The sequence below is a fragment of the Gossypium hirsutum genome, chromosome A13, assembly GCF_007990345.1.
Source record: "Gossypium hirsutum isolate 1008001.06 chromosome A13, Gossypium_hirsutum_v2.1, whole genome shotgun sequence".
NCBI lineage: Eukaryota > Viridiplantae > Streptophyta > Magnoliopsida > Malvales > Malvaceae > Gossypium > Gossypium hirsutum.
The window spans coordinates 213,532-224,497 of record NC_053436.1 but is presented as its reverse complement, the minus strand read 5'-3'; positions in this window follow the sequence as shown (position 1 = coordinate 224,497).

Below are 10,966 nucleotides of genomic sequence, written 5' to 3'. Positions count from 1 at the left end.
ACGTGAAGAGTGTGGAGGCACATGATTTTGTCTCCGTAAATCTGGCATTTATGGCATCTTAGCATATTTGATGCAGTCTCCTTCCATGTAGACCAATAATATCATCTCATGATCTGTCTGGCCATTGTGAAACCGTTAGCGTGTGTTCCACAATACCTCATGGACTTCTTCCAAGATCTGCTTGGCCTCCACAGCGTCTACACATCTTAACAGCACCTGATCTTTTCCTCTTTTGTACAGGATCTCTCCATCTAAGACGTAATCACTGGCAGCCTCCTCACATTCTCTTGTCATTCTCAGTTGCTTGGTTTGAGTATTCACGATTTTTCACGTATCGCATATGTCCTGATACCAAGGGTTGTCGTCCTTTTCTTCTTCCTCGTCAATGTTACAAAAGTGGGCTGGAGCATCATAAATGCTCATTTGGATGGCTTCACATCTCTGGTCTATTTACTTTGATCATGGAGCCAATGTAGCTAAAGCGTCGGCCATCTGATTCTCGTCTCGTGGGAGATAACAAAAGTGATGTCGTCAAACTCCTCATCATTCTAAGACTATCCTTCGGTAACTAATCAACTTAGGGTCTCTTGTTTCCCATTCGCCTTTGAGCTGATAACTTACCAATGCCGAATCCCCATATACCTCAATACCTTGATTTTGCGTTCCATAGCCGCGCAGATTCCTATGATACATGCTTCATATTCCGCCATGTTATTTGTGCAATCAAAATCTAGTTTACTGGTGAAAGGATAATGATCACCGTTTGGAGATACCAAGACTGCCCCAATCCGTTGCCCATGGCATTTGAGGCTCCGTCAAATTTAATTTCAAGTATTGCCTTCTTGTGTGCTTGCTTCAGTAGTTGCACATACATCAGATCCTCATTTGGGAAATCAAAGTTCAAAGGCTCATAATCGTCCAGGGCTCTACTTGCTAGAAATCTGCTATCGCGCTCCTTTTACAGCCTTTTGATTCACATAGGTTATGTCAATTCAGATAGTAGAATTTGCCATCGGGCCATCCTTCCGTTTAGAGCAGTTGACTCCATCATGTATTTCAGATGGTCTAACTTTGAGATTAACCAAGTCGTATGGTACAACTGTATTGTCTCAATCTCCGAGTAGTCCAAACCATGCGCAACATAATTTTTCAATTGGCGAATATCTCGTTTCGCATTCAGTGAACTTCTTACTGAGATAATAGATCGCTCTTTCTTTTCGTCCTGACTCATCATGTTGGCTGAGCACGCACCCCATGGAATTCTCAATACTGCCAAGTATAGTTACAGTGGCTTGTCAGGGCAAGGTGGCATCAGTACTGGGGCGTTGGACAAGTAATGTTTAACTCTTTCGAAAGTTTTCTGGCACTCCTTATCCCATACACCTGGATTGTGTTTCCTAAGAAGACGAAATATGGGGTCACATTTCTTAGTTAATTGTGAAATGAATCGAGCGATGTAATTTAGTCTTCCTAGGAAACCCCGAACTTCTTTTTGAGTACTTGGCGGAGGTAATTCTTGTATGGCCTTAACTTTTTCTGGGTCAATTTCAATCCCTTTTCGCTGACTAAGAATCCTAGCAATTTTCCTGATCTAGCCCCGAAAGTACACTTGGCTGGGTTAAGTTTTAGCTGGAACTTCTTTAACCTTAGAAACAGTTTTCTCAGAACTTGCACGTGTTCCCCTTCTGTTCTGGATTTTGCGATCATGTCATCAACATAAACTTCTATCTCTTTATGCATCATATCATGGAATAATGCTACATGGCTCTCTGATACGTTGCTCCCGCATTTTTCAATCCAAAAGGCATCACTTTATAACAAAACGTCCCCACATCGTTATGAATGTGATCTTCTCCTGTCTTCAGAAGCATCTTAATTTGGTTGTACCGGAGAAACCATCCATGAAAGAGAACAGTGAGTATCCGGCCGTGTTGTCTACCAAGGTATCGATATGAGGTAGTGGGAATTATCTTTTGGGTTGGCTTTATTCAGTCTCTGTAGTCCACACACATTCGCACCTTCTCATCTTTCTTAGGAACAGAGACTATATTGGCTACCCATTCTAAGTACTTGACCACCTGTAAGAAACCAGCATCAAATTGCTTCTTAACTTCTTCCTTTATTTTTAGCAAGACATCAGGCCTCATCCTTCGGAGCTTTTGTTGGACTGGTTTGCATTCTTCCTTTATAGGCAATCGGTGTACCACGATATCAGTACTTAACCTTGGCATATCTTGGTAGGACCATGCGAAGACATCTTTAAACTCTTGTAGCAACTCAACAAGGTCTTGCCTTGTTTCCTTGGCAATGCAAGCGCCAATTTTTACCTCTCTGCCTCTTCTAAGATCACAAGTTCTACTGATTCCTTATAGGGTAGAATTTGTTTTTCTTCTTCTTCCATCATTCTTAACAAATTCGGAGATAAAATGCTGTCTTGGTCACCTTCAAATCTTGAGGATCATCTATACTCATGTCTTGTTCAAATAGAGACTCTGAATTAGTAACAGCGTCGCTCATCTCGTTGATATCTGAAGACCTGTTATTGGAACAAATGGAGGCCAAATAAAGAATCTAAGAATACTTGTATGCATAGTATGATCATAAAGGGAATGAAAGAATGAAAGAATATTTGCTCAAGACGAAACTGAATGATAAGTTTTCACTGAAATTAGATTTTGGACATGCGCCTTTTACAAAGATTCTTATCACCCCCAGGCTTAGGGCAACAAGTGTTCTGAATATTACTCTGAATTAGTTCTAAATGTTACAGGGATCTCTTTTGCAGTCCAGTTATTCAGAACACTTCCAGGTTCGTAAGGACGAATGCCCGATAATTCCTTTCCACCCTTTCTTCCGCGGATATGGCATTGATGTCCAACCTCTCAATCCTTCCTTCTGTAACCTCATCCTTCTCTTTAGGGTGGACAATTCCCCCTGAAACAAAAGTCTTAGATATATGGGGAAAGGTTATCGGTCCCCACTTGGCTTCTATCCCGCCCAAATGTGCTCTTCTCTTTTCTTACTTTTTCTCCATCTCATTCCTCCTTTCCCTCGCATTAGGCTTATATCCCAAACCATAACGGTCCTGTTTGTTAACTAGGATCGGTACTTCGACCCTTCCCTGGAGGTATTTTCCAATCCTCTTCCAGGCAATGCTCCCTTTCCCATCGTTAGCTGTAAGCTCATTGACGTAGCTTTGGATATCTTAGGCTCTGGGATTTTGCTCATCTCGATGACAAATGTGGTATTTACGAATTCCAATGATCGGAATGAACATTCTATCGCTTCATTATCAGCCTCTATGTATGGCATATCATCGGTGACTGATGCAATGATGTCTTCTTCTGCACCTATAGTCACCAATCGACCCTCTACCACCAATTTTAACTTTTGGTGAAGTGACGATGGTACAGCCCCTGCAGAATGGATCCAAGGCCTCCCCAATAGGCAATTGTAAGATGGTTTAATATCCATTACCAAAAAGTCCACCTCGTATGTATTTGGACCAATCAATAGAGGTATCTCGATTCTTCCCATCACTTTTTTCTCAGTGCCATCAAATGCTCTCACTATATTTTGGCATGATTTCATGTGAGAACTATCCACAGGTAGCCTGTTTAATGTGGACAGGGGTAAAACATTCAGGGCCGATCCATTGTCAACGAGTACCGCCGGTAGTATACACCCCTTGCAACGGGCAGTAATGTGCAAGGCCTTGGTAGATCTCATACCACCTGGCGGGATCTCATCATCGTTGAAGAAGATGAAGTTATCGGCATTTATATTGTTAACCAGGCGATCCAATTTGTTCACTGAGATATCTTTAGCGACATAAGTCTCATTTAGCACTTTTATCAATGCATTACGATGTATCTCTGAACTTAGAAGTAACTCGAGCACTGAGATGCGAGCCGGTTGCTTATGCAGTTGTTCCACCACGCTATACTCGCTATGCTTCAAGAATTTTAGGAATTCTCTAGCCTCATTTTCAGTCACCGGTGTGTTAATATGCGGTTCAATTTCGGTCGTCTTCGTTTTATCTTGTTCAACCGCCAAGGCTTTTCCTTTTATAGGCTCCCTTTTTGTATTTCCCGGGTCATAACATTTTCCACTACGCGTATAGAAGCCTGCGTCATTACCCTCTTCTGAAGCATTTATCGGGTTCTCCTCTCCCGTGAGCATCACATTGCAGTCATAATTCTAAGGAACCTTTTTGCTATCCTTGTAAGGAAAGGCTACAGGTTTTTGGATTATGACCCTTGGCGCCAGTTGTATTCCAGATCCTGTGCTTGTTGGCCTTGAAATAATCACCACCGAGTGATTTTGGGCCTTTCCCGTAAGCCCCTCCTCCGAGGCATAAACTTCTCCTTTTTCAAGTCCTTTGATCTCTTCATAAATTCTAGCTCTTTGTTGTTCATCAGATTTTGTACCATGGCCTTGAATTCAGTGCAGTTTTGAATGTCATGGTCTTCTTCAGCATGAAACTCCCAGTACGTCTTCGTTCCTTCGGGCCTTTCCTTTGAATCTTGTTTGATGAGACCTCTTTCTATCATTTGTCTCCAAACCCAACTCAATGGGGTTTTTATCTCTGCAATGTTGGCTTTTATTCTCTTTCTCCCACCTTTGATTATTGCGTTTACCCCTTTATCAGCATGATTGGGTAACGGATTCGCTGCTACGTTTGGTTCTAATGGGTTGTCAAACTTCACATCCCCATCTTAATGAACCTTTCCACCGCCTTTTTAAACCCAGTGCAGTTCTCAATTGAGTGCCCTGGTATCCCTGCATGGTATTCACATTGGGCATTCGTGTCATACCATTTGGATATGGAGGTTGCATGGGCTCTAGATAAAATGGAGATACTATGTGTGCATCAAATAACTTCTGATACAGTTCCCGTATGTTATTGGAATGGGCGTGAATTGAAGTCTCTCTGTGTTAGTCCTTGTGTTGGGCTTTGTGTTGGGTTCCTGCCTTGAGGGGGCTTGGTGACTAGTAGTTATCATTTTTAGAGGGCTAACAGTAATCGGTTTTGAATGGCTTTTACTATATGTGCTTACGTTGTTTACTTCGCCCTCTTTTTTCCTTGGGGCTGCTCTTTTGAAGTTTTCCCCCGTGTCAATTTTACCGCTCCTTATCGCTTTCTCAATCATTTCACCGGACATTACCATATCCGAGAAGCTCTTGGTAGCACTCCCCAACATGTGGTTGATGAACGAGGCTTTCAAAGTGTTGATAAACAACATGGTGACCTCTTTTTCCAAAGGGGTGGCTGGACTTGTGTTGCCACTTCTCTCCATCGTTGGGCGTATTGCCTAAAATTCTCGCTAGGCTTTTTTTCCATGTTTTGTAACGTAATTCGATTGGGTGTTATATCCGTTATATGACTGTATTACTTCATAAAAACTTGCGCCAAGTCTCTCCATGAACCAACTTTAGCACGACTCAGTTGGTTGTACCATTTGGCTGTAGATCCGATCAAATTGTCCTGGAAGCAGTGGATTAACAGCTGATCATTGTTGACGTATCCTGTCATTCTTCGACAGAACATAGTTATATGAGCTTCAGGGCAACTAGTCCCATTATATTTTTCGAATTCCGGCATTTTGAACTTAGGTGGGAGTACTAAATCAGGGACCAAACTCAGATCCTTGGCGTCAACCCCGCGATGATAGTCGATGTTCTCCATGGCTCTAAATTTTTCCTCTAACCATCTACATCGGTCCTCCAGTTGTTTTGGCAGGTTCATTCTTGTTTTTTCTGTTTCTACCACGTCATCGAGATCCAGGACCACAGGATTAGTGGGATTATCCCCGGATTAGAACCCGAGCCCATTTGAAAATGCACTGGTACCGAGGCACCAGCCAGATATTGAGGTCCAATGGTAACCGGTACCCTTTGTGGGTACACCTCTGGTTGTGCTTGGATGTTAGTTGGGGTGAAACCTAGAGGATAAACAGGGTCATCGTGATCCTCCCCAGTATCAACTACGGGGTCTTTTCCTTTGTTATTCCCTCCTGCCAATAACTGCTTTAATTGGTTCATCACAGTGTTTTGGGATTCTAACATGTCCTGCTGGATTTTTTCCAGTCGTTCATGCATCTGATCTTGCATCTCTCGTTGCAACTGTTCCAATCTTTCCAACCTTTGATCCATTGCTTTTGTTTGGTGACGAGTACCGTAGTGATATTTGATTAGATTTTTGTTGGTTTCCAGGGTAACTGTCATAATTTAATTTTATTAGGGTCATTTTATGAAACTTACTGCATATGATGTAATGCAAATGTATGAGATGAATGCAAAAAGAGGCATTGATTCGAATTCAATTTCATTAGAAACTCAACTAGAAAGCAAATTTCTTTACATAAAATAAATTACATATACGGCTTCACCTTTATACCCAAAGCCTTAACCTTCCTAAGAAGCCAAGCTAAATCTCGACCTCGGCTTGATTCTGACTCATATTTTAAACTCAATACCTCGGCCTGAACTGCTAATGTTTGCAGATGATCAGCCACTTCCCGCACTTGAGTCACAGCTTCGCCCATAACGTAATCTCTATCTCTAATTTGACTTTGAGAATGATGGAATTGCTCTTGCCATTGATCATTACTCCTCTCAAGAAGCTCCATTCGTAGCTCAGAATTGTGTAATGCGTCCTCAAGCTCCCTTATCTTTCCTTTCAGTTCTTCGATCTTATTTAAGCTTGCTCTTAATTCGATCATGGAGTTGCGACTACGGTACGAGTGAAGTGACTTTTCTAGCTCTGCCACCTTGGCCTTTAATCCTGCCTTCTCATTTCGGCACTCTAACAAACTCCTTTCCAAAGCGTTTTCTCGAGCTCGAGCATCTTGAAATTTCTTTTCCCACTGATCGGCCCTATTCTTTTCCTCATTGATCTCTTGTCGCCACTGCTCTGACGTTTTACCCAAACCGACAGTTCTCATTGACAATCGCAGCTTCTTGTAATCTGTTTTAAGACTATCCAAATCCTCTACAGCCTTGTTCTTTCCCTTCCTTAATTTCTCGGCTTCTAGCTTGTGGATATCGATGTCTAATCCCAAATGCATTCTTTCTTCTTCTAGCTGTTCTATCCTCTTTCCCAACTCAGAATTTCTTTTCTCAAAGTCTCGTTTGATGATCTCTAATTCTGACGGAGCTACTTGTAGATGCTCCTCTATAGACTGAACACAATCTTCCCTCGGCTTAGGGATGTTGTCATTGACTCTTTTACTCCACCACCCATAATATTCGGGAGTTGTCATCGCTCCTACGGTAAATCTTTTCATTCTGTGAACCTGTTTCCAAGCGTTAGATATTTCTCGAGTTTTTCTCTTGTAGTTTTCATCCTTATAAGAAAACTCACATTGAGCCAGCCCTTGTGTTGCTGGTATGAACTGCCTCGATCTATATTGTCTTAATACGAGTAAAGGGGCATAACTGACAGCTCCCCAAATTCCAAGTAAAGGGACCCAGTCGAAATCCCCACATCGATACAGGATCTCGTCGGGTACCATCCAAGGAGCTTTCCATTCAACGTCATCCTCCTGAAGATTTTGGAGAATCGTCATCCACTTCTCTTCCGTGATGTCGTCTCGTCTTGGTGTAGCAACTTGTTCCTTCAATGGGGAATAGTCTTCTGAGAAGACTCGATAGGAGACATTTTCCACCTTCCAAAAGTGACTATGGAACCACACCAATAGTAGCTGTGGGCATCCGATGAACCTTCCCTCCCCTGCTCTTCGACATGCGCTTAGAGATCTGAAGGTTTCTGCTAAGATTGCCGGGATGGGCGTAACTCCTTTACTAAGCCGATCGAACAAATCAGAGACGGCCTCATCTATGTGCCCTAAAGCTCTAGGGAAAATTACCAATCCATAGATACCTAGAGCGAAGACATCCACTCTTTTCTTCACATCAGGGTGTACTAATACTAAATCTCGCAAGCTTTTCCAAGAAACGCATTTACTGTCTCCTTTCTGTTGGATTCGGGCAGCGACCCACTGTTCGCTCATCCCTGTAATGCTCATCAATTTTTTTAATAATGTCGGGACACTAGCAGCTCTAGAATAGGCCTTGTCAATTTGAATCTTTGGACACCGAAGCAAGGTCGTATATTCTTCCACGGTGGGCACCAAGTCCACTTTTCCAAAAGTGAAACAACTGTAAGCAGGATTCCAAAACTGGGCTAGGGCTCGGAATAAATGCTTGTCCACTTTGACACCAAGTAGGCAAGGCAAGTCCCCATAGTCACAGTAGAGCATCTGCTTGGTCCCATCGTCCCATTGATCCTATATTTCCTTCATTTCTCGAAGATCATTTTGGATTATGCTGATACGGGTGAAGTCCCATAACTCTGATACGTACCCTTCTGCAAGACTATCGCCTTTCTCTCTCCACATCGTCTCAGCCCACACTCGTACAGCTGCATTGTCTTCTACTTTATCAAGAAACCTCTTTTCCATGATAAGCTTTCTATCTATACTGAACGTGAATCGACACCTCTTTTGAAATGAAAATGCCATGCAATCACAGACAAAGCAAATCAGAGCTAGGATTTAAAGTAAACAATAATAAATAAAGCATCTATTCGGTAAGCACTAGGGTTTGGAATAGCTCTATCTCGGTGGGTTCTTACGGCTCGCTATATGTGGTTTGGTTCTAAAGTAAGGGTACTTGAACCAGCAGATTCCTCGATCCTTACCCATTATAGGCTCATATGGACCGAGTTCAGTTCAGGGAATACATTTCCCTATGGCCATGCGGAGATGAAATCTCACGAAGACATAGGTACGGATGTATCCCGGAAGCGATTCACTATCCCATGCGGAGGTGAAAACCTCACGAAGGCGTAGTTTCTCACTCCCACTTAAAAGGGTATGACCAGCAGTCATGCAATGCAATGTGCAGAGGTATAAAATAAAATACAGAACACGATAAAAAGATATAACTCAAAACAAAAGAGATGCAATGAGAGGATCGTAAATTTAAATCGAATTTTCAACTTTCGACAAAAAGACAAGAAATAATCAACACATGGCTTGACTCTCTTATCATCCCCAGTGGAGTCGCCAAGCTGTTGACACCATTTTTTTTGATGAAAACGGGGTCGACTTGGATTTTGAAAATAGAATGAAAACGGGAGTCGCCACCAATCTTTTTTTTGATAAGGTGTGATCGGGTCACCTCGAAAAGTGGTTGTTTTTAATAAACGATTTAATTTTTATTAAAACAAAGATTTTGGTCTATGAAATTAAAAAAAAAAACGGGTTCGGGAGTCGGTTACGCACGAGGAAGGATTAGCACCCTCGATACGCCCAAAATTGGTACCTAGTTGATTAATTAGTGTCTTAGTGTCGAAAATTGAAAATTTGAAGAGTTTTAAAAATATGATCCTTAAAAGAAACTCTGATAACGTGAATTGAAATATAAGATTCTCTTGTTCCGAAGGAATATCACATCCAGCACGTTAGGACACGATACTCTAAACCATCGAAACCAAGATCACCTTATAGTTTAATGAAACCATACTTTGAAGCTTTAAGAGGATATTTGGCTATTTAGTCGAACGAGAAATCGAAACCCAGCACGTTAGGGCACGTTTTCTCGATTTTCCAAACGCGAAATATTGCCTTATTTAGAAAAATTTTCCTTTTGATGTTTGGTGTTAATGCTTGACAAAACAATAACGAATACGACAAGGTAAGCAAAGTAAAGTGAGTAACAACAATACAATAGGCAAAATGAAATGACGAGGCGATTATATAAACAAAGCAAACAAATAAATAAATAGAACTAACATTTTAGAAAAAGCACAAGTGTACATGAATAAATAAACAAACACCAAATAATAATGATGACAATAAATACAATTATGTAAAAATGTATATGCATGTATAATTTTAAGCCATAAAAATAAGAAATGCATATAAATTATAGAATATGAAAACATAGATAAATATATACATATATAAAAAATCGGTAAGTATTATAAAAATAAAAATGTAAATATGTGTTTATATATATTTACAAATTGTGATAATATAAAATATATGTATGTGAATTATAAAATATGTGAAATATACAAAAAGTATTTTTAAGAATATAAAGAATATATATATAAGTATGTATATGATGTGAAATATGTATAAATATATGTAAGTATATAAGAATTATGAAATATGAAAAATATATTTAAGTATGTATAAGTACGTATATATACATATATATGAATTAAGATGTATGTATTTATGCCTATATCTATGTATACATAAAAATATGAAATATAAAAATATAAAAAGTATATTTATAATAAATGAAAAGTATGTACGTAAATATATATTATAAAAATGTATCAACAATTTGAAATTATGAATATTAAAATATTTTAATATAATAATATATAAGATGATGACATATAAATTTAAACCAAATAAATAAATAAATAAAATAAAAAACTTGAGATAAATACTAGTTAATCTAAAATAGTTTAAAATAAAATATATAAAAGAAAGTCTTAAATAATAAAAAGACAGTTTAAAAATATACAAAAATAGTGTTAAAAGGATCAAGGGTGCAATTGAAATCATAATAAAACAAAGGGGATAAATATAAAAAAAACAAAGAGGAAAAAGGGACCAATTCGCCACGCGCTGAAAGTATCAGGGAGCGAAGAAGAAAATATCCCAAACCCCTTTAGACGCGGCATTTCAAGGCGAGTGATCGCACATAGTCAGAGGACCTGCTTGAAGCAGAGACAAAACTCGCGGGCCAAATCGAAAAAAAAAAAGAAAAAGGTAGATTGCACCTCAATGCAAGATGGAGGGACTAACTGCGCAATTTACCCATTAGGGCAAAACATTTGCATATTCCCCCCATCAAATGGCGCCGTTCAGTGGATAATAAAAACTAAAATGGTTTTATTTAGTTTACTTTTCAGATTTTCTAAAAAAAAAACAGAGGGAGC